The sequence below is a fragment of the Carassius auratus genome, chromosome 25 (genome assembly GCF_003368295.1).
Source record: "Carassius auratus strain Wakin chromosome 25, ASM336829v1, whole genome shotgun sequence".
Taxonomy (NCBI): domain Eukaryota; kingdom Metazoa; phylum Chordata; class Actinopteri; order Cypriniformes; family Cyprinidae; genus Carassius; species Carassius auratus.
Window position 1 is genome coordinate 7,540,670 of NC_039267.1, and position 22,696 is coordinate 7,563,365.

The window sequence follows — 22,696 nt, forward strand, 5'->3', positions numbered from 1 at the left end:
GTTCAAGGTATACAAGTGTAGATTGTCAATAAATGGTATCCGATTTACTCTAAATTCTACACTACAAAAAAATCAATCGGTATAGACAAAATAAATCATATTGATAAAAATAACATTTAAGTGGATGAACAAAAAAACATTCTCTAAAAGCTTATTGTAACAGCCCATGAGGAAAGGTAAGATCTATTTACACATGCAAAACTTAAAGGCCGCCCTGCTGAGAAGAATACAGAACTGGATTCATTGCACCTAATTTCCACAGAGATGACCAAGAATCAAAGAAACAGAGGCTTCCGTTTCAGGGAATGTTTTTGCATGTTATACCTGACTGCGCCGGGACTGAGCCTGCTCTCTGAAGGTGCTGCTATGGTAGGTTCACCAGTCTTATCTGAATGAAACTTGAGGCGTTCTCTTTGAATGGAGACCATTATCTTTGGCAAATATGTCAAGTTCACTAAACACTGCAAGACATCTTGACGGCTCAGTGCACATCTCTCTGTAATGGATGTGCAATGCACCGTGGGCTGAATTGCTTGTGTTTTCCTAAAGTGCTTGTGTTAAGCCCTTGAGGGGCAGAGGGTGGGGTTGGTTTGCTCTCATGTTTCCTGTTGGTTTGGGATGGCGAAGACAAAAGGTGTGATGGACTACGGTAAGACTCACGCAGTTGACCTCTGCATCTCCCTAGATAAAAATAAGGACCTTCGGGATTTTTAAAACTAGAATGATTTCATCACAAACATGCTCATGCATCTTGAAGTTTTCCGGCCAGGCTTTGTTTTAAAGAGTAAAAGCAACAGACCTGATTGAACAACTTCTACTCAAAATAATTCTTAAAAAGCAAATCTCACAACCAGACTAAACTCAATCTAAATTTACACTTAAGTGCCTTGTTGGGGTCTGGAATGATGCATGTTTTTGAAGAACGTATGCTACAATGCTGCGTTCCATCCAATATTGAAACCTTTTTTTTTATACTTAAACCATTTATTGCATGACATTTGGACAATGTATATAAAATGGTAATCGTCAACAGTGAGCTGTTGACATCTCCCCGGTTCCTGTGAATGATCTTGCAGTTTTCATAAAAGTCTTAAATCCAACTTCAAGTGGATTCTATTCCACTTTTCTATATAGGAAGTTAGAAATTCGAAAGTAGAATGGAACACAGCATAAATCCTAATGAGTGTTTGTAGGACGAACTACGCTGTTGAAGTGAGTCGAGTCTTAGTTACTAAGAGCTATTTAGCTTGTTTCCTCTGAGATCATTGAACGATTAACAAGTGAAAGTTTAGGCTGAAACGTCTAAAGAAGAGTAACACCAGATTAGAGAAGACTGTCAAACCAGTCTACAACCGGTTACAAATGCATTCCCTTCTGTAAAAAGTATCACGACTATGTCTATACATAGTGTACACAACAGACAGTTTGAAATATGCTTTGAATTAACAGACAGGATATGATATGATTTCTGCTTTAGCACCAACCCACCTCCTGCTGATGGAACGACCAATCAGAACTGATCGGTGGGATAATAATGGAAACTGAACCAATCAGAGTGTTAGGTGGCCCAGCTTCGCCCTTCCCCCTTAAAAGTCTTAAAAGTCACTGATGCAGAGGTATAGGGTGGGAGGAAGAGGGTGGGGGGTCATTTTAAGAGTGAGTGAGAGTGTGACGGTCACTCTTCATCAGAACTGCTGCTGTCTATGTAATAGACCATAAAGAGAAGATCAGGCCGGGGCGGCACCAGTGGATGACCTGGTTTTACCACTTCAAAACCCATGTAGTGGAAGGTCTTCATGATGGACACTGCACAAGTAGAGACAAAGATATTATGGTATCAGACTCATTATTCTATTTAAAAGATTTAATTACCCAAATGAAAGTTGTATTATCATTTACTCACTCATGTTGAAGATGTATGTTTTTAGAAGTGTATGTTATCAATCCTATCAATGAACACTAAACTGACTTGAGCTGAATAATATCACTATTGTTTTTTTATAGAGCTGAATTACAACATAATTTGAATTTTCAACTCATATATTTAAATAAATTGTCATTGTTGATTTTTATTTTCCTGTTTACTTCTGTAAGGATGATTTGAATGTCTTTTATTGCAGTCATAATAAGGCTGTCAAGCTCCAAAAATGACAAAAAGCATCATAAAAGTGCACAAGTCAAATGGATGAGCCACACTTTTGGAATCCAACTACTTCGGTTTCCATTACGGAGGAAAAAATGGCAAAATATCTCTAGTTGTGTTGCACAGAAGAACACAGGGGAGGGGTGAAGAACAATTTTTTAAAGGGTTTAAATGTGTCTTACATTGATCGTCTCTGTTTTTCTGAAGCCACAGGAACACGTGACTGACTTTCAACTGCTCCTCTGCAAACTCCAGCAGCCTGGTGAAACTGCAGCGTAATGAGAGAGACAGATGGTGACGCACTGCTGCTTTTACATAATGTCTACCTTATGTAATAATGCAGATGTACTAGCCACAGAACAACACACACACATATTTAATGCTTTCTGACAGTCCACCACCTGCTTGTTGAAGGTGAAACACTCTGTTCTAATGCCTGGACGTGTTGGACTTCAATCAGAAATGACTGGAAGAACTTTCATCAAGAGCGGCTGCATATTTTACAGCCTCATACCAGTCATGAAACGTCACTTGGAAAACCAACTCGAGCTGCTTTTGACTAAAATTAAACCAGCCGTTCATTCTACTGTGACCTAAAACTGTCTGTTTAAGCCAAACCATGTAGAGACCGATGAATACGGTTCTGCTGTCATCTATAACATAGAGCTGCATGATGATGACAGATTATTAACGTACCCTTCTCTGCTGCCATTGTGAAAACCTCCTATGGGGATTTCCAGGTAGAGTGCGTTGTCCGACAGAACCGTGTCCCAGCAGGAGAACCGTCGCTCGCTTAACTGGTACTGGAAGTGCAGGACAGGGGACGCACCACTTACCGACCCCGTCTGGGTCACCGTCAACTTTTCATCCTGGACGAGACACAGGCACATAGTGTTACACACAAGCTTGTTCTCAGAATGAGCCCAAAAGTAAATGTTAGCACAAAGGTAGTTCTTTAGCTCGTTAGTCTTAATAGAGATCGTTTTGTTTAAATATCAACTGTATCTATAACTGAATTTTTAACCTAATGATAAAATTGTTGTTGCATGAATTAGCATACTGCCTTTTTTCACAGTATTTTTTATTATACACATATCATTTCCAACAGTTAAATGGATAGTTCACCCAAAAATGAAAATTGTGTCATTAATTACCCACCCTCATGTTGTTTCAAACACGTAAGACATTCATTAGTCTTCGGAACACAAGATATTTTTGATGAAGCCCGAGAGCTTTAGCAACACTACCATGTAAGGCCCAGAAAGGTAGTGTAAAGGGCATTGTTACAATAGTCCATGCAACATCAGTGGTTCAGCTGTTGTATGTCAGAACGCCGTCTCCTGCATCAGCAGCAACACACGCATGCATCATGGTACTCTTGTGAATGCATGGCAGAGACTGACACGGAAAAGGAGAATTGTTGAATAAAATCGTTATTTTTGTTTTCATTGCACACAAAAAAATTACTGTTGAATCACTGATGACAAATGGACTATTGAAACAATGTCCTTACTACCTTTCTGGGCCTTGAATGTGCTGGTTGCATTGCTGTCTATGCAGGGTCAGAAAGCTTTTGGATTTCATCAAAAATATCTTAACTTGTTTTCCAAAGATGAATGAAAATCGTAATGGTTTGGAATGACTTTGTGTTATCCTATTCCTTTTCAATTGATTTTGTCTTGATGTTACCAGAGTGGCGTATTCAAAAAAAAATATATATATATATTGATATAAAAATGAGCTCAAGAGTAGCCAACAGTAACTTGCACAGTGGACTGTATCAAAGGCGTGAGTGATCCAAAACCTTTTTGATACAGTCACATGTCTGCACAAAGACAGTGCTGACATCTATAGTCTCACACACGGTAAGATGCAGAGTTCAAGTACCAAGCGCCAACACCAAGTGTATGTAGGCCAGATGGAAACTTTAGCTGTAAATATGGCACAGAGCTACGTGACAAATAACATGCTCACACACCCGTCTCCCACCTTGGGCTGGTTGTCTGTGTGTGTTTTTTTGGAAATTGCATGGTTTGCCGCCCCATTGTCATATTGAATAAAAAAGTATTAGGATAATTTACTGTTTGGGGTTTTTAATTTAGGATCATGCTGTGGTAGTAAACTAGTATGGACTAGTTTTGTCCCATTTTGTCTAATGTAAAGTAATGATTAACTAATATATATAATGATATTCCAAAATGTTGAGATACTGTTGTCAAAATTTGACTTAATAATGTGTTAAATCAATGTATTTCATTAGGTCTTTGTCTTAATTGTATTGCTTCACGTCACATGCTTGCTCCACCAGAGGATCCTTTGCAGTGAATGGGTGCCATCAAGATCCAAACAGATACTAAAAACACCACAATAATCCACACATAAAACCATACCACTCCAGTCCATCAATTAATGTCTTGTGAAGTATAAAAATTGTAATAAACAAAGCCAATATGTTTTTTAACTTTTGAGTATTCTATCCATATTACTGCTTTCTCCAATATGAAACTCAACTTGTTTGAATCAGGAGAGAAATATGCACCAATAAAGCACTATTTAGATGCAGTCCAAAACAGTTCTAAATGAATATGTCATGGGAGGAAGCATTATTATGAATAAGGGACTAAATTTTTTACCATGGATAAAAATTAAAATGTCTTAATGATGGATTTGTTTATTACACTGCATTTCACTTAACAAGACATTAGCTTATGGACTGGAGTTTTGTGGATTATTGAGATGTTTTCATCAGTTTCTTGGACTCTCATTCTGATGGCAGCCATTCACTAAAGAGGATCCATTGGTGAGCAAGTGATGTAATGCTACATTTCTCCAAATCTGACAGAAATCTGCATCTTGGACAGCCTGAGGGTGAGTGCATTTTCTGTCATTTTTAAGCTTAAAGTTAATATAGTTAACGGAATAGTTCACTAAAAAATTAAATTCTGTAATTAATTACTTACGCTCATGTTGTTCCAAACCCGTAAGACCTCCATTTATCTTCGGAACATAAATTAAGATATTTTTGAGCTCTCTGTCACTCCCATAGACAGAAAGTGTCCTTACATGATCAAGGAGAGTATCCACTGAACTTTTCTACGTTGTTTGCGCTTTGATTTGAATGAAAACAATTGCTTGGCACAACTGACACAAAACAACATACGCAATTTACGTTCAGTGGACACACTCCAAAATGGCATCAACGTGATGCAGAGGAGACAAATTGTTGAATAAGGTCGTTATTTTTTTTCTATTGTGCTCAAAAAGTGTAGTCTCAGATTCCATCAAAAATATCTTTATTTGTGTTCCGAAGATGAGCGGAGGTTTTACGGGTTAGGAACAAAATGAGAATGAGTAATTGACACAATTTTCAGGTGAACTAACCCTTTAAAATGTGAAAATTATACAGATCTGTGTTTTTACCTTGTGCAGTACACTGTGAGGGAGATCCCTGCCTGTCCCTCGCCCACCCGGGATCTTCGTTAGTGGGAGAGGGGCATCAGGAGCACCACAGAGGCCCTGGAGCCCGCTGCCTCGAGCCCAGAACGGCACAACTACTAGACAGAGAGAGACAGACAGATCATTTTAAAGCTGTGTAAGATTATCCTCAAGTGCATTAACAAAAGTTGGCATGTGCTTCTAAAAGCTTCCTTCACTCGGTTTGTCTCCAGAATTAAAAGTCAAGTGCATGACGCAGCTTGGCACAGGCTTCAGGGTGCCAGCTGATAACAGATTCCCATCCTGCCAACAGCATAACAACAATCAATTTTCTGCTTCACAGAAATGCTAGCACTTTTAAAGACTCACTCTCTCCATATTTCTTCTTATGTCTTAATAGATATCACCTTGTAATATTTTCTGCAGCACTGTTATCTAAATTAACACTGATTACAGACTGTGCCAGCACAAAAAAATAATGTACCAATATCACGCCCTTCACGCTAACAGCTAATTCCAGAAAGGTATGCAGCATTTTGTAAGCCCAGCGCTGACCTAGCAACATTTTTGCATCAAACTGTTGAATTATGTCAGTATTCCTAACTAGATAAAGTTTGCCAAGACAAACTTTGATGTTGGCTTGAAGAGCATTTTTGGACTCTCATGAGACCAACATTTAAGACTTTATGGAAAATCAAGTATCCTATTCTGATTTTGCACAAGTTATATCAGGTTACAGTGGACAAGCGTAAACTGACCCGATGTCATGTTTACATTAACAGTAAGCAGCGACATTTGTTTGGAGACAGATGTTTCCATTTCCACTAGACAGAAGAGAAGCAGTTTGCGCAGATCACAAACAAGCACATGATGTGAAAACAAGTCTGTAAATAGCAGCTTGGCTGAGGACATTTCACATCCCAGAGGGCTTGAGTTACAGCACTGGCTTTTAGAGATGTTAATAACAGACATTTACGTGCCCATGACACGCTGGGAGATCTTTGAATCTGATGTCTCATCTGAAGCCAGGCCGCACACCATCAGCAAAAATCTCTAATTATGATTGAAAGCATTCCCACTTTTCAAAACAGCCCCCTTAACAACAAGCTAGATGAAGGAATATGAGATCTCATGATCACTTATTGCCAATATGCTGAACAGGAAACAGAACATTGATGTTTTATGCCAGTATCAGCTGACAGCCATCAATGACACGGTTACAGCATTCTGGCACAAATGAAATGGCTGTTCAAAGCTAGGGTGGTTTTTCACGTCTCATGAGACGGATTACCCAGCAGGCAAATGAAAGGAGGGAGGCATAGTGCTTTCTGTGCCCTGGTAACCAAATGTAACCCAGGTGACAAAATATGCATGGAGATGGTGACCATATGAAAACAGATGAAGCTGTTACAGAGGATGTTTACTTTCTGTTTTTGGTTACTTTACAGACTGTTTGTTACTTTAGTACAACGAATTTGTATGACTGATTTTTCAGTATACTTTTGAAATGTTCTTTATTTGTTCCTTCTCCCCTCTTGATCTCTATATAGAAATGTCAGCCCTTTTTGAAAGCCGACACTTTCACCCTCTGACATTCAAGCACCTTCCCCCCCTTCACCATCTCTGACTATAAGTTCTGGATCACAAGAGATTCAGGACAACTTTAAAGGGGTCATCGGATGCCCATTTTCCACAAGTTGATATGATTCTTAAGGGTCTTAATTAAAAGTCTGTAACATAGTTTGATTAAAATTGCTCAATGGTAGTGTCAAACAACACCTTTTTTTCCGTCAAAAACAACTCTTTTCAGAGCAAACCGTTTTGAAGAATGTTCCTTTAAATGTTAATGAGCTCTGTTGACCCCGCCCCTCCTGTCCAGCTGCTCTCTGAGGGACTGTTTATTTTAGCTGCATTCATCGTGAAACTTTCTAATTAGCACATTGTTAGGAAAGACGATTTACAAAGATTCATTAAAAAAACGTAGCTCTCTTTTTCTGTAGGTGAAGCTGGATCACGAATTATTCGCTTGAACATACATGCATTTATGTAGAATGTGGGCAAATCCCTTCAAAAACAATATAATCCACTGCGTCTTCAGTGGCTCAGATTTCAGGAGTAAATGATGACTGCTTATGTTCATTATAACATCCAACAACAAAACACCTCAATCTTTTAGGAGTCCTGATGATCTACATCTGCTCCGAAGGTGAAACAATGGCGGACTGATGACAGTCACTCAGGGCGGGTCTAAGGTCAGACGCCAGTCCAGTCTGTGCTGAAACACTACTGTCAATCTAACTATTGTGGGTGGGGCCTGTATTTGCTACGTCATACAGACAGGCATCAAAGATCTGATCGGTTTAAGTGGAAAAAAAAAAACACTGGGTGGATTTTTATCGTTATAGGGTGGTTGTGTACACACACTGCCAACACACATTTCAGTTCAAACTACTTGTAAAAGTGCATGTAAGCATCCGATGACACTTTTAAAGAAAAAAATAACCTAAAGCTGTGGGATTTCCTTTGATCCATTTAACATTCAAAGAACTCGATTGTTGCCCTTTTTTGCATGCCTTTGTGTTCTTTGAGTGTCCTCCATGTTTGTATGAGACTTCTATTATTAGGATATTTTGAGTGGTTGATTTTTTGTTTTTTTTTTACCGTTTGGTCATTTGGCATTAATCACTTGAAAAATTATTAGCAAACTTTCCTCAGAAAGCCATAGCAATCTATTCTTTTGCACAGGAAATAATGATCGGCATCATGAGGTTCCACCCTTAACGTCATTGAAACCTTTCCATTGGACTAAAGGTACTTTAGTTTAGTAAAATGTTCTTCACATCATTAAAGTGCATTCCTGACTCCAGCCGACCTCAGGACCCATACAGGGGTTAATATTTAGAGGTTAATATTAAGAGCAGTAATTACTGGCTCTGGTGAGTGTTTGGAGAAGGACCAGGAAACAGTCAAAACCAAAACAGGATACTGCGAGTCTTCCAGGAAAACAGTTATCATTAGAGAGAGGGACTCGAAGGGTGACGTCCGACCTTCAACTCACAGTGGATGTGTTTTGGACCAATTGCTGATCAGGAGAAATGGAAGGTTTGTGTTTTTCACGTATCAGATTACAAAGCGCCTTCTTAGACAACAAATCTGACATGTTTGTATCCTGACAGAGACTTAGTGCTGCTGCAGTCTTCAATAAAGTGTTTCTCTGTTGAGTGCTGCAAGTCTGGATGGAGTCCAAGTAAAACAACAAAAACACAAACAGCTGTTTACGCGAGGCTAAGAAACAGGACTTTGCATGTAATGTAAGTGTGGATGGATTGGGGGGGAATACGAATATTTATTCAATGAATTCACAGTGATGTTTGAATTGTGAATGGTTCTATAAACAGGGCAACTGCAGTGAAGTTGCAGCTAAACAACAGAACTTTCTAGCTTATGTAATGTTTATCTAATGTTCTGTCCCCGTATTCCTCACTCAGAATACCTTAAACCTCAGGTTAAATGTGGTTTATCAGCTTCTCACCTGCACTTGTGCTAATCTTGTTACAAAACCAAACACATTTCTTTGAAAACAATTGCTGATGGTGTCCAGAGTTTCAAAACAGGTGATCTGTGCTGGGTTTTCCATCCTCGATGCAAATTAAGAAATTGCAAAAGAGGAATTTAGATTCTTTCGGAAAACTAATTAACTCTGGGGCAAGGCGAGCGATTTGGTCCTGTTACCAGCTCATGAATCCTAATTGAGTTGATGGGGTTATGGATTAAATATTTATAGCATCATTTCTCTCTCTCGTGCACACTCATCTGTCTGCTTGACATTAAATCCGCTGTGAAAACAGTCTGTGGGTCTGATCCTTCAGAAAGTCACAATAAATCCTGCCCATTCATGATTTACATACTTGACATTTCTATATCCAAACAAAACATAAAATAGATTTACTACTAAATGAAAATCTACAATCTATATAAACTATAAAACTATGTAAGGGAAAAACTAACTTAATTTATATTAATATATTAGTATTAGTATTATTATTAATATTATAGTATTTCAGTGGTATAGCCTGTGTGTGTGTGTGTGTGTGTGTGTGTGTGTTCTGATTTATTATTTAATAAATCTAATTTATGTGTATTTGTTTAAATACTTTTAAAGTATATATTAAAATATATCAATTGCATATCAAAAGACGTAGGAGATATAGTCAAATAATAATAATAATCATCAGCTGCAAAAACTTGCACGAAAAATGTTGCATAACCGTAAAAAATAAAATATAATAGTGTATTTTCTCACCTCTCCTCTGTGTTGCACATGTTTTTCTCGCAGAACGCTTTACTCTGATAAACCAAAGAGTGAGTGTTGTGCCGAGAGTCCGCGGAGAAATGCACCATCTATATAATAATTATCACTGACGTGTTCTGTGATGAGCGCTCCGTGTTTTGACACTGAGCACTGACTGCGCGCTGACGTCGAGGAACTGCTAAAATGCTTAATATTAATAAGCCCACGCAACGTCTGCCAATCGAATGTCGCGTACTTTATAAATATTCATTGACATGCAACGCGGAGAATCATGGGAGACACAGACGCAGAACATGGAGGTGACGGTGTATCTGCTTGAATTATTGTATTTTGAAATATCAGTAGATCAGCATAGTGAATTTGCAATGTGTTATTCCAAAACATATAGTATTTCAGGGGTATTTAGGAGAGATTCAGAAGTATAATGTTGAAGTATAGGGTTTCTGGTAAATGAAGTTTTCAGCTTTGAACATTCCAACAGAGTTTCTGAACAACCCAGTTTTTGTGTAATTTACCTATACATTTAAGCTGAATCACAAAAGTTAAGAAAAATCAACAGAAAAAGTCAATTCTCAGCTATGATGTGCAATCTTATCAATATATGCTTAGAAATTAAACTGACAAGTCATGTAAAAAATACGGTGCCCTTAAGATGACATGGTCGGTTCACTTAGTTTTGTCGTGGCCACACAGGCTTGGGAGGGTTACTTTAAAAATGTATTCCGTTACAGTTACTAATTACTTCATAAAAAAAGTATTCAGTAAAGTAATCCAAGTACCACAATAAGAAAGTAATGTAACGGATTACTTTTGGATTACTTCTGGATTACTTCAAGGTCAAATATTATTTTTTAAAACAACAACATTTATTAATTAAGAATTTTACAGCCCTGAATTAATATATATGTAAAGGACTATACAGACATCTAGTGTATGGTATTGGTATTACAGATTATTTTGTTTTATTTTGAAGAAAATATAATCAGAAATAATTTTAAGGAAATGTTTCTTCAACAGGAAAATAGAGAATACAAATTCATTTTTTTGCCCCAAGCAAATATAATAAGAACACTATTTTTTGACAATGGAAAATGTTTCTTCAAAAGAGAGAATACAAATATTTTTTTTTATCTTTGCAAATATAAAACAAATTTTTAAAAGTGCAAATGCCGAATCCTTCGATGAAGAAAGTGTTTTCTTTGCTGGAAGGCACAGTTTGCACTGTTCAACGTTGTTTGCAATTTCTTCTTTTTAAACAAAATAGCAGCGGAATTTCCATGAAATGAACGCGTTTTTGCAGCAGTGATTCAATCTGCGTCTGAGGAGATTGTAGACAGCTGTTATTTGCGCATGCACCAGCGGGTGGCACACGTGACTCGTGTGAGTCATTAATCAAGCTGCGCTTAATATAGTGTTATTATGCCAAAATACAGATTTATTTAGTTTTAAATGAAACCATTGTAATCCTGAAAGTATTCCCCCTTTTTTCAAAATAAAGAAGCCAAATAAAGTGCTTTTGCTTTCTCCTATACACAGCATCTCCCTTACATGACTGCTTCAACACTTACTGCAGTTACTGAAACCAGCCTTGTTTCTTTGATTGAACATTTGGGCAGCATTACACAGATATTTCCACATAGTGACGTAGACATGTGGGGGCGTGTTTAAACAAGGCATTTTTGGGGGCGTGGCAGAGTCTTAACTTTGATAAAGAATATCTCTTTGGATTTGAGACTTTACTCTTTGCAACTTTACAGATCTTCTTCATGCACCAAGAGCTTGTAACACTCCAAAGAGAAAGGAAAAATTTAAATCGCATCATATGACCCCTTTAATGGTCTGTGGCTTGTGTACTGCAAACAAATACGAGCTTCATAACTGTCACAAGACTCTGTTTCTCTTTCGGGCTTGAACTGATGGTAAACTAAGAACATTATTATCTTTCTTAACATTTATTTAAAAAAGATAAGGCTTGTGATTAGGAAAGGGGTGTTACATTTCCGACGAGTAACTTGCAGTGTTCGGCCAATCACAATGCACTGGGTCAGTTGGCCAATCAGAGCAGACTCTGCTTGTTTGAAGGAGGGACTTTGTAGAAAACAATGCTTTGAGAGAGACAGGGCATAGAGGGCCTACAATAATGTACAGTATTTGAAAAATAATGTTTATTTTTTATTTTTATTAAAGCATGTCAACATATTCTGTTACACCAAATAATGATCTTTAAAAATGGATCATATGACCCCTTTAACTTGTGGGAACGTGATATTATGTCATGGCCAAAGATCATTTTGTTGAGGGAACGACATCCATTTCTCGTGGGCACGACTTCTGATGTTGAGGGAACAACATATTTTTTTCATGGCCATGAGTTTAATGCATAAACAAACCGTGACCATAGAAAGCCAGGAATTCTCAAAAAAGCTAAAAATATGTATTAACATTAAACTTTTTTAATATTTGTATATTATTACTATTATTACATTACATTTTTATGCTTATTGTCATATATGCTTATTTCCCTTTAAATGTGTGTATCGCTTTAACCTAGTTAATGTTTTGTTTATTTATGCTAGTATTTGCTAGCCTATTTATTTTGTAAATAAACGCCTGACAATTATGCCAATAAAGTTTTAACTTTATATTTATGCCCATGTGTGGTGATAAATGAGCCTTTGGTGTTTTCATTTACAAACGAAACTATGTGAATGGTTAATTCCTGAACGGTATACTATAGTATTTATAATTATGGTCCATTAATTAGCCAAAATTAAATTAAATATATGTTCAATTTAAACTGCATTCCACCAAATATGCCAGTCAACATAATCAAAGCTTGATTTTCATGTCGATCATTTCCAGATATTTACAAAAGTATTGAGAACATTAAGTAAAGAGATCAAAATGAAGGGGTAAAATGAATATAAACGAATATAAAAATATAACCAATAATAATAGGCTAATAATTATAATAATACACAAATATTACAGAAAAAAGACTATCCGTTAATGGACTGACAAGACTTTAGGATGGATAAAAATGTTTTCTTGTAGGCCTATTTTATGTTATGCACCTTATGTAACATTTATTCATGATAAATTTGAATGCTGACTTTCGCTCATAATACAGTCCAATAGCCAAGGCCTATTGTTAATATAATAATTTAATAATGTAATAATTTCTATAATAATAGAATAATTTCTAAATAATAGAAATAAGGATGTTGACAAAATGTTCTCATGACAAAACTAAGTGAATCGACCATGTCACCTTCTGGGCACCGTAAAAATACCTTTATGCTTCCTTTATTATTTATTTTTAAGACCTCTACATGACTTTTGGAGCAGGAATTGTTATGTAAGAGCTGATAATGGAAACAACCCTGGACCAAGAGATTAAAGGATCAAAAACCGGACACCAGGCGATGTGATCGTTACACGGCGGTGAGTGAAGATCAAGATCAGTCTCAGTGAGTGAAGTGTATGACCTCCAGAGAGAACCCACAAGACAGTCAATATCTTATAGGGTTTAACTCTACTCTACTTAATTTTTGTAGTATTGGATACCCAACAGGGTCCTAAATCATTCTAGACAGCATAGGGCAGGGGTTTTCAACTGGTTTTGCTCCAAGATCGAGATCATTTTATCTTAATTATGCATTATAATTTCTTATTTGCATTTGCTGGGGTTGAGAAACACTGTGGGAACTTAATCAAGCTGGGCTGTGGCCTTCTTTAAAGGCCTTCTCATTATGAGAACAGAAACCACAGAAATGAAAGGCAACACTTGCAATTGGGTTCAGTATTAGGTTTCATAGCTCAGTTGTTCTTGTTGACATGTGATTACATTCGCTGTGTGTTTGATTATGGTTTCTTATGGGCAACAGTAGGTGTGGCGTTAGCAACCGTCTGATTTGGTGGTGTATGAAACTGATAAACTAGTTGGACGACCTTAAAGTTTATCACCTGAGATATCGCCACAGTTTCTTTCAACCGTCCTTCTGTGTGTTTTCTCTCAAGATGAGGCTTTCTGAACCCTCCAGGGCCAAACAAACAACAAAAATATATTCCCTTTTCCATAAGGATGCTCAATAATGATTCAGCCTGCCGGCCACTGACAAATGCATAACAACAATAGTCATCAAATAACTGAATATTTGATAAAGTCAAAGTTTGTTATAGCAGTAACTCTTAAAGTAAACACAAGATTCTGGACTACAAAACCCCTTTGGCATGATTTGTCAGCCCTGCTACAAACGCATGTAGGACAGGCAGTTCTGAGGGGCCAGTGGGAACAGAGAGTGTGTTTTATTCCATGGACAGCATCTGCCTGCTGATCTATTAAAAGCTCCATTGTATCTTTTCCTCTCTGGCGCTCTTGTACATCCAGGAAATGCTTGTTTATTGTGTCAGGTAATCAGCTCTGAGCCGAATGGAGAGATACTATCCGTCACAGCAGGCAACGCCTGTAAACCGCTTCTGATTTCAGCTTCATTCATATCTTGTTTAGTGATACTTTATTAATAAAAAGAGAGTGACTTGTTGAGAAGACCTGAAATACCCTAGAGATGTCCTAACAGCCACGCAACACTCCCTAGCTATCACCCACTTTATTACTTGATTAAGATTACTTACTTAGTAACATAATCTCGGTTACTTATTTTGGGGAATATAATCTGACTACTTTTTAGATTACTTTTAGATTACATTTTTTTTATCAAATTAGTTTTAAATGTACCATTGATATAAAAAGAGCAAAGAAAAAGAAAAATATTCCATGTTTTGATGTCAACATCATAAAATGCATTAAACATTACATTAGTGAGTTGATAGAGAGTGAATAGTGAGTTAGTACAAACCTAGTTAATTCAGTAGTAAAAATGTTAAATACAATTAATGTGTTTGTTTACCTGCATGTGATGTCAGTGTGACCATTAACCAACATCAGAGAACTGTAAAAATATGAGTCTGTTGTTAAAGTATTGAAATATAAATTTATTCTGCAATTTTTCAACAACTATTTTATTTTAAGGGCTGACCATTTTTTTTGGGAATCCCTGCATTAGGGTTTTATTAATACATAAGGTTTTATGGCTTTGGAATGACATGAGGGTGTACACAATGTGAATTTTGGGGTCAACTATCGCTTTAAGAATGTGTTTGTGATGTGAAAGTGCCCTGTCTCAGTCTCATTTCTGACCTGAGCTGTGACTCTATGACACGGGCTGCTAAGCTACAGTGTAATGTCCCAATCCAGCCGAATGATATTTCGGAAGTGATGTTGAGTTCAGAATGTTCCTCGTGCGAACTCACCTGAGTATATTCGGTCCTTACTGACTACACACTTCAGTAAAAGACATTCTGTTCCCTTTTGACCCCTGACCCCTGATGGATGGTTAGGGATGCTGGTGTGTGTCTGGCACCAGGGAGCAGAGGTTCTGTGTACACGCGTCAGGGGTTTTGTGGTGCACGGCATTAAGCTGATTGGCACTAATACTTTGTGTTCTGGCTCTTGAGTTTCCATTGCGGTGTTCCCCATAGGACAGCTGATTACAGACGCTTATGTGGCATCGGATTAACCTCCAAGAGCACAGCACGCCTCGTCCTCTTACAGTCAGTTCATCCGTACTGTCATACCTTACAGAAGAGATTAGGTTATTCAATTCAAATTTATATTTAAAGGGTCAGTTCTCCCAAAAATGAAAATTCTAATCCAAACCTGTAACACCTCCCTTCATCTTCAGAACACAAGTTATATTAAGATATTTTTTTATGAAATCCGAGAGCTCTCTGTCCCTGCAGAAAAAGTGTCTAGTACACACACACACACAGAGAAAGGAGTGTATATATTATGTATATATTATGCATATATATATATATATATATATATATATATATATATATATATATATATATATATATATATATATATATATATATATATATATATATAGATAGATAGATACACACAAAAAAGAATTGTCATATATATTTTTGTATAATATGTATATGATATGTATATAATGTATTTATAATTTAAATATATTATTAAGATATATTATTTATAGAATATATTTATGCTTATTGGAGTATTGCACCCTTTATTTTTGTCCTGAGATCCCTGACTTTTCACTGTTCCCATCTGAGTCTATTTTTGCACACCATGCTTTGAGAAAAAAAAATGGCACAATCTTTTAGTGAACTGTGCGAGTGTGTGTAGGAAGGGCAGCAGGTCGTGGGAATGGGTTCAGCGCACCAGCCTAGGCCGTCAGCAGAGACTCACTTCCACCAAAAGCATCAGAAGTGCAGTAAAAGAACAACTGAGGAAGTGGAGAAACAATGTTTGTTCAACAATGTCTGAACAAACACACACACACACACTGTGCTGGATCAGGGTGTGGGACTACAGCACACTCTGGACCCAGAAACCCATAGAGAAAAGAAAGTTCTGTTTCCCATAATTCTGTTTACGTTTCCGCTGGTTATGCTCCCACGGTGCCTGCTCTTTATGGTTATTGGTCTATTTCTGTTTCCTCCTAAACTAATTTTAAAACTGGTAATGGGATAGTGTGTATAGTGTGTATGTGTGTGTATTTGTGTAACTTCAAAGATCTCCAGACTGGAAATGAACCATGCTGACCGGTAATGTCTGTTTTAGGGTGTTGTTTATTGAAATGACTCCCGGTAGGAAGCTAGAACGTGACCAATGCAGCAGCTTGCGCAATGAAAACGTCAATAATTATGAATGCACACTGTTCCTGTCTTACATAATGGCTGGTAGCATTATATTCAGTCTTTTATCAAATAGAAAGCTACAAAAAACAACTTCCGGTCACCAAGATCGGTCTCTCACATGATTACCTAAAACGCCAACTTTGACCATACATTTTTGTTCTGGTTTAGGCTAGTTTATGCCGGTCTGGCTGGTGGATTAGTGTAACTATACTTTCATCTGTCTGTAGTTCAACCTTACTCTTGATTAATCTTAGCAAACATCATCATTCTTCTTCCATCTTTCCTGGTTTTGTGTGATTTGTTGTGTAGTATGTTCTCTGAAACAACTAAAATAGAAATGTAACTTCTAGGTCATTTTTCAAATATGTCAACAAACGAACCCAATATTAGAGGAAAACTATGTTACAAGAAGATTTTTAGATAAAAGTAAGCATGAAAGGCCACTTTTAATCCTTAACTATATGCAGACTGCACGAGGTTGTACAAATTCATATGTATAAGCCACAAATTCTCCAAAATGTAAAATAGTTACAAATTGCCACGAGATTGTGTTGTGACAAACATGTTGCTTGAATTTGTAGTAATGATAATGATTTCATCTAATCAAGAAACTCAGTAAAAAGGCATTTTGTAACTTTACCATTTATAAAATTAAATGGTTATGCCATTTTGTTTTACACATTTTTCATTTAAATTTGTCAAATGCTTGAATTTTTTTTTTTGTCCCCATCACTGACATTAATTACTTAATTAATTAATTTTATTAAAAGTACACAAGCTGTGCCACGGCATGTTTCAGAAGTGGCTTTCTGCTACTACTATTTTGACTGATGCCGTAGCTGCCCAAAATAAAATTAAAAAAACACAAAATCCTGTCAATTTCAAAATATAAGGAGACCAGAAATGAATGACGAGAGTTTAATCTTTGAAGTTAAAAAAACACATTGTTATATGACACCACAAATTCCATTTCCAAAAAGGACAAGGATTGGAATTTAATTGCAGTAGTTGTATGAATGGAATAAACAGAATTAAACCAGACAAAACAAACATTTAACCAACCATATAGAACAAACAGACACACACAAACAAAAACAGGACAGGCAAATCACATGGTCTGGTGAATCCTGTCGCTTCCCTTCTGAATTGCTCCTGGCGTGGGTTGGCATCACGTGGAGGATTGAACAAAACCTCTTCGAGCCGTAATGTGCCGCAGACGTGCTTTGTAAATAAAGGGAAATTGCAAATGCATTTTAATGCCACAGAACATTGCACAACTCACACATGCAAGTCAACAAGCATACAACACCACATATTACATACTCAGCACTTCACTGCCCTCAAACACACACAACCACAAACATTGAGTAAACAACATACTCAACTCTATACCACACACACAAACATAAAACACCAATATCAAAAAAGAATGTTGATGCTTACTCTTATTTGTTACAGATGTTTACTGTTGTTCTGTAATCTCTATTTTTAGTCATTTTCAAATCACAATCACGTGTAATGGTTGAACACTGCATGCATCTTAACAACACACACACACACACACTCACACTAGTTTCCTATGGAGTCAACTTAACGGTGTATATATACGCAAAACATTTACGTTTTGCAAAAGAAAATAAAGTTTTGCAAACGAAAATTAAAGTATTGAGGAAAATACATTTGCTTTTTGCAAACAAAAATGAAGAATTGCAAAACAAATGAAACAATGATTTTGCAATAAATATTTTCCATGGTCATATCTATTAATTTATTTGCAACGCTGCTTTATTTTGCGTGTCAGTCTAATTTGAGCTTGCGTTACCATTTTTCCTTTGCGCTTCACTTTTCTGCACGTTTTGACTTGGGGGCGGGGTCAAGGGACGGGGGCGTGTACAACATGCCTCCCTGGAAGTGACGTCATCGGCCCCAGACGCAGCTCACTGATCCAGGTCCTGTCATGATGAGCAAAGACTTTCCAGTAGATCTTTTATTTTTATTCAGTAGCATTAAAACATTAATGTTTTCGTTTTATTTACTTTATTAACAAATGTATGTGTATTAGCAGCGTTTTCTCAAGTTAAAGAAGTTGTTAACATGAACATCTGCTGTTTAATTCTCTGGATGTGCACACTTTTATAGCATTAAAATGTGCATTGTTTCATTTGGTTAACTGCAAGTGTTTAGGGATCGCAAATAATTTGAATCAGTTCGGGAGTTCGGACCAAGGTCGCGAATCAATTGAATCAGTTCGGGAGTTCGTAGCGGGTTCGCGAATCATTTGAGTCAGTTTGGGGATCGCGAATCATTGAATCAGTTCGGGAGTTCGGAGCGTGATCGCGAATTTTTTTGAGTCAGTTCGGGAGTTCGGAGCGGTATCGCGAATCATTTGAGTCAGTTTGGGGATCGCGAATCATTAGAGTCAGTTTGGGAGTTCGGAGCGGGATCGCGAATCATTTGAGTCAGTTTGGGGATCGCAAATCATTTGATTCAGTTCGGGAGTTCGGAGCGGCTTCGCAAATTATTTGAGTCAGTTCGGGAGTTTGTAGCGGGATCGCGAATCATTTGAGTCAGTTTGGGGATCGCGAATCATTTGAATCAGTTCGGGAGTTCGGAGCGGGATCGCGAATCATTTGAGTCAGTTCGGGAGTTCGTAGCGGGATAGCGAATCATTTGAGTCAGTTTGGGGATCGCAAATCATTTGAATCAGTTCGGGAGTTCGGAGCTGGATCGCGAATATTTCTTCTTTTCTCTTTTATTCTTTTCATGAAAATGCATTATTTGTACAAAACACATACAATTAATTTGAATTTTCCTTTACAATTCCATGACCAGAAAGGAGCAGATAGAAGAATAATATTCTTATATTTATCTGCCCCCTTTATAAACATAAATAGTAGATGGCATTAACATTATTAAAATTAGTAATAGATGACATTAACATCACCCAAAATATATTAACAGATGTCATTAGTATCGTTCCCTCCACCATCACCCGAACTCCAACATATCTGATATTTGTTTAAACGTTTTACAATGATCACATACAATCCAAATCAAAAATGAGTTTGATATAATTCAAGTTGTTTCTTTTTATAACTCCTTTCAAATGGCAAAATATTTTTACAACTTTTTAAATCTTTCCTTAGAGAATTCCAAGCTTTTACTCCAGCAACGGACAAACACATGTTTCAGGTTTGATCGTGCTATTAGATGTTTAAAGTCATACGGCCTTCTGTGATTTCCATCTTCAGAAGTAAAAACAAATAATTTTTGTAAGTCATGTGGAAGAGCTTTACTTCTAGCTTTGAACATCACCAACAGAGTTTGTAATCCTACAATGTCTTAATGTTTTAATAATCCTGACCTAATAAAGACTGGATTTGTGTGGTCTCTATATCCTGCTTTGAAAATAATGCGAATGGCTCTTTTCTGTAAAATAAATAAAGGCATAGTGTTACTATGATATGTATTTCCCCATATTTCTACACAATAGTTTAAATAAGGCAAAATCATTGAACAATATAACATTTTCATTGTATTATACGGTAAACTGTATTTAACCTTATTCAAAATAAATAGGCTTTTTGCCATCTTATTTTTTACATGCAATATATGACTTTTCCACGTCAATTTCTCATCTAAAGTGACTCCTTAAAATCTGATTTCAGACACCTTCTCAATATTTACATTGTTTATAGATAAGCTGACTTCCTCCTTTCTTTTATTGCTGAATAGCATAAACTTTGTCTTATTCAAATTTAAAGATAATTTATTTACATCAAACCACAATTTTAGTTTAACCATTTCATCTTCAGTATTATTAGCTAAAGTTTTCGAGTCATTTTGCTGGACTATATAAATTTGTATCGTCTGCAAATAATACATAGTGTAATTTTTTTTTACTTTTAACTTCACAAATCTCATTTATATATAAAATAAAAGGTTTGGGTCCTAAAATTGAACTTTGTGGAAGTCCACATTCAATATTCCTACATTCTGACCTATAACAATCAAACTCAATATATTGTTGTCATTGTTGTAAATAGCTAGTTAACCAGTCCAGTACAACTCCTCTAATTCCATAAGTATATAATTTAGAAATAAGAATTTGATGATCTATAGTGTCAAATGCCTTCTTTAAATCAATGAACACTCCTATTGTGTATTTATTTCTATCTATTGCGTTTGTAATGTCTTCAATAATTTTCACGATAGCCAAACTTGTAGACCTATTTGACCTAAATCCGTACTGATTTTCATTTATTAATTCATGTTTTTCAAAAAAGTTGTCTAATTTATAAAAAAAAAAAATTTCAAACACTTTGGAAAATTGAGGTAGGAGAGATACTGGTCTATTGTTATTAAAAATATGTTTATCTCCAGTTTTAAAAAAAGGTATTACATTAGCAATTTTAATACTATCTGGAAAAACTCCTTCTGTAAAAGAATAATTAATTATATAATATAATGGTTTAATAATGCAATCAATTGTGTTTTTTATTATTTTCATGTCAATACCATCACTATCTGTTGAGGTCTTGTTTTTTAGCTTATAAGTTCGTAGCGGCCTCGCGAATCATTTGAATCAGTTCGGGAGTTCAAAGCGGGTTCGCGAATCATTTGAGTCAGTTTGGGATTCGCGAATCATTTGAGTCAGTTCGGAAGTTCGTAGCGGGATCGCGAATCATTTGAGTTAGTTCGTGAGTTCAAAGCGGGTTTGCAAATCATTTGAGTCAGTTTGGGGATCGCGAATCATTTGAATCAGTTCGGGAGTTCGTAGCGGGTTCGCGAATCATTTGAGTCAGTTCGGGAGTTCAAAGCGGGTTCGCGAATCATTTGAGTCAGTTCGGGAGTTCGTAGCGGGTTCGTGAATCATTTGAGTCAGTTCGGGAGTTCAAAGCGGGTTCGCGAATCATTTGAGTCAGTTCGGGAGTTCGTAGCGGGTTCGCGAATCATTTGAATCAGTTCGGGAGTTCGTAGCGGGTTCGCGAATCATTTGAGTCAGTTCGGGAGTTCAAAGCGGGTTCGCGAATCATTCGAGTCAGTTTGGGGATCGCAAATTATTTGAATCAGTTCGGTAGTTCGGAGCGGGATCGTGAATCATTTGAATCACACACACACACATACATATATATAATATATATATAAACTTAATTTCGGTATGATTTACAATCAGTTTTCCTCATGGGGACCAAAAAAATAAATCTCCCCACAAGGTCAAAATTACTAGTATTATCCTTGTTGAGACATTTGGTCCTCACGATGTAGGAAATACCAGGCACACACACACATAGTGCACTATTTCAAACATACTAACATTCAACTAAATTTTAGAACAAGTCAGACATGTTTCTACATCTGTAAATTGTTGTAGTTCAATGGGATATTCAAACGTTTAAGTATTGCCAACTAAAGATTTTTAGGTAACACTGCTTAAAATTCCATGCAACATTTACTTAAGAAGAGGGATAAAACTAGCATTAAAAAAATTCGGTGTAGAATCATGAGATTGTGTGAATTTGTCATCTTTTTTTATTTTTATTAAATAATATAAAGAATAAACATTTCAACAACTTAAAGATGAAGCCTGAATGTAAGCCTGAAAAATCTACATTTTAAAGAAGGACCCTTCTAAAACAATAGGGAAAACACAATTTGCAAATCAAGCATTGTAGGAAGTCCATGATACTGAAAGGGCTCTTGTTTTTTTGGTATTAGATCTACGCACACTGAGCTGCTTACTAGAACTTATAGGAAGCATGGACCGATGCATGGCGTTCTGACACTAAAACATTGTTGAGCACTTAATCGGTGTGTTGTTACTGCCCTGCTTCCCTTAATCTCTGTGTTTAAACACAGAGCGATTTGAGGGGGCAGATATTCCGGGTATGTCCGGGCCTCTGTGCTCTTCCCAGCAAGCCTGTAAACATCTGTAGAATAACACAGGTTTCAGCGTTCTGGCCCTGCTCTGTCCACACGGCCTGAAGTAGGCCAAACTGCACAGCAGGGCTTTAGAGGGGCAGATTTGTGCCAAGCCCAGGGAATTCCTCCCATACTTCCCCTCGCGGAGT

At 36.8% G+C, this 22,696-nt stretch overlaps 1 long non-coding RNA gene and 1 pseudogene across 1 annotated transcript in view; one reads left to right on the forward strand and one right to left on the reverse strand.

Annotated features, from left to right (window-relative positions):
- On the reverse strand, positions 1-10,046 carry LOC113043163 (ornithine decarboxylase antizyme 2-like; annotated as a pseudogene).
- Positions 8,242-22,696, forward strand: part of LOC113043164 (uncharacterized) — a 19,768-nt gene continuing 5,313 nt past the window's right edge. The window contains exons 1-2 of the long non-coding RNA XR_003275675.1: positions 8,242-8,680; positions 8,755-8,889. This is a non-coding gene — a long non-coding RNA (uncharacterized LOC113043164). The remainder of the gene's footprint in view (positions 8,681-8,754; positions 8,890-22,696) is intronic.